This window comes from Adiantum capillus-veneris, chromosome 22, assembly GCF_014529385.1.
Source record: "Adiantum capillus-veneris isolate H3 chromosome 22, ASM1452938v2, whole genome shotgun sequence".
NCBI classification, from domain to species: Eukaryota; Viridiplantae; Streptophyta; class Polypodiopsida; order Polypodiales; family Pteridaceae; genus Adiantum; species Adiantum capillus-veneris.
The window spans coordinates 37,883,345-37,891,325 of NC_140952.1; the positions used below are offsets into that span (position 1 = coordinate 37,883,345).

The window sequence follows — 7,981 nt, forward strand, 5'->3', positions numbered from 1 at the left end:
CGATGCAATTCTGCGACGATGTTCGTCGTTAGTTACTATTTTTGGCAGTTTTTGTCCGCATTGATCTTTGTAGGTGAGATGGATGTGCCACCATGAAACACTTGGAATTGGTACATCATAAAGCCAAAATAGGCATCTTATTAAGTGTAAAAACACATATGGTACCACATATAGGGCCATGACTCCCCAGATAGGTATGTACATGACATCTACCGTAGTAGACGCTACATAATTGTTTTTATTCCCATGCATTGAGAAGTGTCAAAAGTGAGGTGAATGTCTTTATTTCACATTATGTACGTACCACGGCACGACATCCACCCCCTCTACACCTGCACATCCTTCGGTATGTGTCATCTTTATTGCTTCTTTGTTTGCATACACCTTGATTGTAAACATCTAATGAGAGACACAACAAGAACATAGTGCCCACTTGGGTCATATGGAAAGCATACAAAAAATTTGTCATAATAGCATAGCCATATGATAAGCAATGCATGCCCTAAATTGATAGAGGTATAAAATTAGAGGGTAAATCCATCAAGAACATTAAAGCATTTCCCTCTATCGAAGGGCATATAAATGCTCAAACAAAGTCCATAAGAATCATAATGTCTTCTTTGGTCATATGGTAACATCAGAAAGTCCCACAATTTCCACATAGTATGAATTTCTAGTGAATTTGCATTATCCCCTCTAGTATCCAAAATTTCAGCATGCATCCCTGAATCATCAAGCTCCATATTATCCATTACCTCATTTGGTGCCTCATAAGCTACATGCATAACTTCTCTTACATGCATGAAATCATGTAAGACCTCATCCAAGAATATCATAAGATCTACCTCATGCTCATCTTCTTCTTTCTGTAGGTCACTTATCTCATCGTAATTTTGGAAACCCCTATCATAAGGAGCTTGAAATCCCACGAGAGCATTATCTAAAAGAGCCATAAGCTCCATGTTCTCATGTTCTTGTTGTTCCAATTCATGACATGATTGGTATCTTTCAAAACCCTTGTTGTATGTGGCATGAAAACCATCCAAAGCTTCATCCAAAAGATACATAAGATCCTCCTCAATGGGACCCTCTTGAGAGCATATCCCATGCTGCAGTGGATCATCATCACATGTGGTATGCATATAGGCCAGATATCCTTCACACTTTTTCCCTACCATCACACCTTCTTTCAAGTACCTTTGTACTTCAATTTCACAAAAATCAGCATCCTTCACAAAGATAGAAGTCAATGCTTTTTCCATTTCATCATCATAACCCTTCCACTCATTCGTAGGAATGGGTGGTTGCATATCAACTTGCACCCCCTCCAAACAAGAGCCTCCGACATTGAAATACATCTCATCTACCAATCCACAAGCATATATATCACATCAAAGAGCATTGTCATCACAAAATGTAGTATCTTCATTTGGAGATTTGTGAACTTCTTTGAAGCATGAACCAACTTCCAAATAACAATACGTTATGTCATCGTGTGTCATACAATTTTGCATGTTTACATCTCCTTGGCTACATCCATGCTCTAGCACAAGCTTTACAACATGTTTATCATCCTTTTCTTCACAAGAGGATAATTTTTGCATAATCGATTCACCAAAATAACGGTAAGCATCACAAAAAGTAATCCATTCCAATGAGTCCCCAAGAAAAATTGAGCTCACATAAGCATCTTTTGCAGATTGAGTGCCATCCATAGTATCTTAGACCATAGGTCTATGAGCAAACTCCATAGCATCACACAAGAAATCACAATGCTCATGTTCCAAAACTGAAACACCAAGTTTTTGCATTAAAAGCTTTGAGTATATCCTCATCTTTTGCATGTAACAATGTTTTGTCCTTAAAAAAGCACTCATCTATTATAGCTACCAACTTTTCATGAATTTGATTGCGATCAATTGTATAGCATGGTACATGTATCAATTTGCTACTTCAACATTCTACACAACATCTACATTTGTAGAAGCAATGCGCTCCATTGTAAACAGGCCGGATTGGTGTGGATTGCTGTCGATTGTGCAAGTTTTGAAGGTGAACTCTAGTGGATTGGGGTGCAGTGATTACCCTGGGCTATAGAGCGGCAAATTTTTTGGGTTCTGGGTGTGTTCCCCTCTCCCCCCATCCAACGTTAATATATCGTTTCAATTCTCTCATGGCTTCATCAAAGAATTAGGACTATTCTAGCGCGACATGGGAGATGCCTAGTATGACTATTTACACAGGCAGACATTGGTGAATCTCTTTAACGACCAATGCAATACATTCTCAGACAATGATCTATGCCAAGCATCCTTGATACATTGATGAGGATGATAATGCTAATTTAAATTTTTCACTTTATTTCATTTCTATCCTTTGTACCCGAACATTGTATTTTTATTTTTGTACGCAAACATTGTATTAGATCCACCAAGATTGTCTTAGTTTGATCTCATAGGTCATTTTGACCTTTTGAAGACGTTTAATACAACATTAAATTTTTCACTGTATTACAAATTTCTATTCTTTGTACCCAGACATTCTATTTTTATTTTTGTACCCAAACATTGTATTAGATCCACCAAGATTGTATTAGTTTGGTCTCATAGATCATTTTGGCCTTTTGAAGACGTTTAATATAGCATTTCATCTCTCTCTCTCTCTCTCTCTCTCTCTCTCTCTCTCTCTCTCTCTCTCTCTCTCTCTCTCTCTCTCAGAAACTACAAACCGTGCATCGCCCCATCTCTGTCATAATAGCTTGGTCATTCACTGCCCGACTTTTTTTGGGTCCCATCCCTCTCTAAAATCATGTTGTAGCTGAGAAATGACAAAGATTTTTTCAATATCTAGCTCATGTTTGCATTGCAAGAAGATACATTAGAGAAAGTGAATAGTTATAAAGCATTTAAACAACACATGGATATGTACAGCCAAATTATGTGGAGCCAAGGCATGTACAACTTCCTTATGCTCTATAAAAGGACCCCACCTCCAATGGCCTTGGCACCATGAGTGAGGTTCTCTTACAAATTTTGTTTTGTTTGAGTATATGGGTGAAAGGCCAACTCTCCCCAACATTTTTTCCTATTGATCGATTATCCGTTTGGCAAGGGTAATCGATCACTTTCACTCTGTGATAAGTATCGAGAGGGGCGTTGGACTTTGAGGCCAATGCATTTGGGAGTGGAAGTCTACCACTTCGTGTTGCGATTACTGTTTGTTTCCAAGTTGAAGTGTTAAAATTTTCAGATTTCTTCCTGTGGTGTTGTGAGAGTACCACCTTGTCAATGTCAAGCCGTATTTGTGGGAGATTTTCACGGTGGGCAGAAGAGGTAATTAGAGGTAATTCCTTGCTATGGATGTGTAAGGTGCAATGGAAGTGAATGTTGAACTTTGCTCAAGATGAGTGCTCCGAATTGTGCTCAAGGGTTCCTTTTACTTACGCAAGGGAGAGCCTTTTGTTTTTTTAGTGAGAGAGTGCAATGGACACAAAAAAAGTGGTGAACACTATGAATGAAGGTGCATGAGACTGAGAGATAGGGAGAGAAGAATACAACACTAGAATGTTGTCATACCCTCTGGTCCCACTCTTTATGGCAAGAGCGGTCTACTATTGATTGCACAAATCTCTACAATGCTTGGACTTGCCGACGATGTCAACGACGATGAGGACGACGACAAGACGCGCTGAAATTTGATATCTGCAAATCTTTATATGCTGAATTCTAACTCTATGTTAGTGATGATGTCGATGGCGACGATGCGACGACGACGCGCTGAAAACGCGGATGTTGAAATCTGTGTTTTCCCAGCTGAAACTGTAAACTTTGATGGATCCCATTGTGCGGCGAGGAACTGTTACGGGAAGGTGAGATCTGCAAGGTTTGGGGATTCTACTGCGCGTACTGAACGTTGAAAATTGAAAACGTTGGTGCTACTATGGATTCCGTAGCGAAGGAACTGCAAAACGTTAGGCCGCCTGCTGCTCCAAAAACGCTAGGGCTGAATTCTGCTGCTGGAAAACGTTGGTGCTACTATGGATTCTGTAGCAAAGGAACTGCAAAACGTTAGGCCGCCTGCTGCTCCAAAAACGCTAGGGCTGAATTCTGCTGCTGGGAAAAAAATCCACTAACTCTAGGGCTGATCTGTTGTCGTAAAGTGATTCTGCTGCGTTTGCCAATTCCGAAGCTCCTGTACAATGCAAAATCGCCAAGGTTGATCTATCCTTGCAAAAACGCTAGCTTGATGCTGAGTTGCAAAAACGCTAGGTCATGCAGTCGGGGGTCCTGCTGAGAAGGTGCTTGTTGAGCGGTGCTCTTGCTGCCCCTTCTGCCAGAAAGTGCTAGCAATAGGTTTGCTTATATACAAACTTAGCATTTATTTTTACAACAAGAGAAAGTATTTCTTTGAAATCAATACATTTCTTTTGAGAAAACCCTTTCACCACAAGCCTGGACTTGTACCTTTTCTCCTACCTTCTTCTTCCTTCAACTTTCACCACAAGCCTGGACTTGTACCTTTTCTTTCTACCTTCTTCTTTCTTCAACTTGTACACCCATTTGTTCTACAGTGCCCGCTTACCTTTAGGCAACTCAACCAGCTTTCATATTTGGTTGCAATGTAATGAGTCCATCTCCACTTGCATGCTCTTCATCCATTCTTCTTTGGATTTGTGTTGCATAGCTTCTTTGTATAATTCCGGCCCTCCAAAATCTGAGACCAACAAATGGTTGAAGAAAGGAACAAACCTTTATGGAGGTCTACATGCTCTCGCAGATCTTTGGGAAATAGGTTGAGGCTCCTCATTTGGTTGACATGTTTCCCGTTGTCACCATTTGAGTCTTCATTGTCCTCAAGCTCCATGTATTGATCACCTATATCTTTTAATTTTTTTCTTTCCAAGTAATGTTTGTACATATTTTGCTCATTGAAAATTCTCGGGGGGTTCATTATATGTAAACCATCTATACAACGTGCGTTCAAAGGGTATTTAAAAACCCCTTATTTGTGAATCTTGAACTAATAAAACAACCCCTCTTTCTTTATGAACTTACGGGTTTTTTTTCAAAGTGTAATAAAAATATATTTATGTAAATTTACCCAAAATTTTTGAATTAAAAAACTCCTGTTGAACTCTCATGGTATACTTACATACATAGAGGTGGACCCCCCGAGTGAAAACTACATCCCTACTTCTAAAAATTTTATATCTTCAAGATTCCATAGGCGATACCCAAAATCAGCTTCTCCATAGCCAATGAAGAAACACTTTTTGGACTTTGCATCTAACTTTGATATTAAGCTTCTATCTATGTGCATAAAATCTTCGCACCCAAACACTTTGAGAAATGCATAATTTATCATTTTATTTGTTTGTGTTTCTTTTGGAACTTCCCCATCCATAAGGCTCAAATTAAGGCGGATTAGCATTCATAATTAAATTGTCCTGCTAATTAAAAATGAGGCAAACAATCAAAGTGCAAAATAATACAAAACAGATAGATTGATAATATACGTATGCCTTTGTACAATAAGCTGTGTGCATATATATCACTTATGAGAGTGTAGCATTAAGCCACTTGTTGAGCCACGTTTCCTAATACATGGCATAGGAGGTGGCACACTTTGAGAAATGCATAATTCATCATTTTACCTGTTTGTGTTTCTTTTGGAACTCCCCCATTTGTAAAGCTCGACTTAAGGCAGATTAGCATTCATAAATAAATTGGTGTGCTAATTAAAAATGACATAAACAATCAAACTGCAAAAGAATACAAAATAGATAGATTGATAATATGTGTATGCATTTATACCATAATATGAGAGTGTCGCATTAAGTCACATGTTGAGAGACATGTCCTAATACATGGCATAGGAGGTGGCACACTTTAGTGAGAGATAGTGGTATGTAGGTGGCACACAATGGTCATGCAAAGTGATCACCCCTTTAAACCTGATTTCATCCTAAGATCGCCTAAGATACATTATGCTTAGATATTAATGGATGCAATAGGTCATGGTTCAAACAAGACATCCTTAGGTAGGTGCATGGGTTCACATTTGGATGCATAAATATGGCTCTCATATTGGATACATCATATTTTGCTCACATTTGGATACATCATGCAAGTGTACAATGGAGTTTTAGTGTGTAGGGTCTAATGGATCATCCTTAGTGTAATGTGACCTTCGTTCATCATGCCATAGTCCTTATGTTGGTTGTGTCATCTTCGTTGTCGTCATTTGACGTGTTGTTGGTCCATTTTGTCAAGGATGCGACCTTTATGGACAATGGTGTAAAACACACGTACATAGCAAACATGGTGCACATTTCATGTGTGCACATGTTGAAGGGCGGTCTTACCATATACATGATGTATAGGCAGTTTTTAGACCCGTTTACAAAAGTGTAGTGCTCTTTTGCCTAGTGCATATGCTACCCATTTCATGTATCAGACTCTCTTGATGGCAAAGATTGATAGCTTTACTGCAAATACGGGTGTTGATAGGTTGAAGAGCCGATGGGAACCCCTAATAACGCAAGGGATTGATTTGCGAGAATGACCACTTACAGCAAAATTGCAATTTTATGGCAAATAGATGCGAGCACATAGATGTGCACGAGATCCGTGTGGCTCTCGAACAACAAGTGGCAGGGGTTGTTGGCTATGGCGAGTTGCAGGTGTGTGTGTGTGTGTGTGCGCACGCGTGCATGCGTGCGCGTGCTCGTAGAGATCGTCTTTCAAGCGAAGAAGCTTTTGGGGATATTTCCAATGGAGAAGCCAGTATATTACTCGAGGCAATGACAATAGCGAAAAGTATGTTTGTAGAGAAATTATCAGCTGAAAATTTAAATGATGGTGAAGTTGCCCGTAGAGTGGAGCGTGCGATCAAGAGAGAAAGCGACTCAGCGCTAATCACAACAGTAGTAGCAGCACCTGGTGGTGCAGTTGGGCAACGTGCAGAAAGAAGTTTTTCAGAAAAACTAGAAGCTGGCATTGAGAAAAAGAAAATATCAGTTCTACTCCCTGAAAATGAGAATGAAAGAGCAGCAGTTGCACCTGCCTGCACTAATGATGCAAAAGAGAAGAATATGGAAGCTTTATCAGGCAATCCACCAGGTGACATTTTTCAAGAAAAGTATTTAGCAGCCAACGGAGACGAGTGCAGTTCCAAGCTGACTGTACTTGGTAGTGATCACGAGGTAGCTGCAAGTGTAGAAGCGAGCGCAAAAGCCAAGAGCAATATTGAGGATGCACCTGGATCGGATGACGTTAATATGATTAGTGCAGAGGTGGCTTGTGACAGTAATAAGGCATGCGCTTACCCTAATAGCGCGGCCAGCTGCGACATGCAGAAAGGGAGGTGGCTGCGAGCTTCACTAATTGAATATATGTTTCCGGAGCAGATATGCAAACACTTGGAATCTCTGCAAGGAGGAAAGACAAGAGACCCAGCTATTAGGGAGCGAATTAAGGGTGAAGATGAGTACCTCTGCTCGGTATGCGACGAGGGAAACTCGGAATTCTCGCCAGCCCCCATGTTCTGCGACAAATGCAGGAACCACGTGCCGGTGGGCGCTATGCATTACACAGGCCAGCCTGCCAATGAGCCAGTGCCTACAAGCAACAGTAACAGCCCCGTCATGAGAAAGATGGACAGACTATAGCCACTGCTCCTTGAAATGGTAATTTGTTTGAACTCTCTCTCAACGATGCTGTAGCAAATGTTGTCACTGCTCCAGGTGATCATGATTGCAAAGTATGGCATCACCGTTTTGTTCATGCTGATTTCTCAAAACTCCTTGATCTTCAACGTCGTGATCTTGTTCATGGCATGGATCTTAAAGCCCATCCTCATATGGGAATTTGTGAATTTTGTGCTCTTGGGAAACACAATCGCAAACCCTTTCCTCTTTCAAATACAACTCATTCTCATGACATATTGGATCTTGTTCATACTGATATATGTGGACCTCTAC

General features: G+C 40.3%; 1 pseudogene; it reads right to left on the reverse strand.

The window, feature by feature from the left end:
- Positions 1-524: 524 nt before the first annotated feature.
- Positions 525-1,514, reverse strand: LOC147429178 (uncharacterized; annotated as a pseudogene).
- Between the last annotated feature and the right edge of the window lie 6,467 nt (positions 1,515-7,981).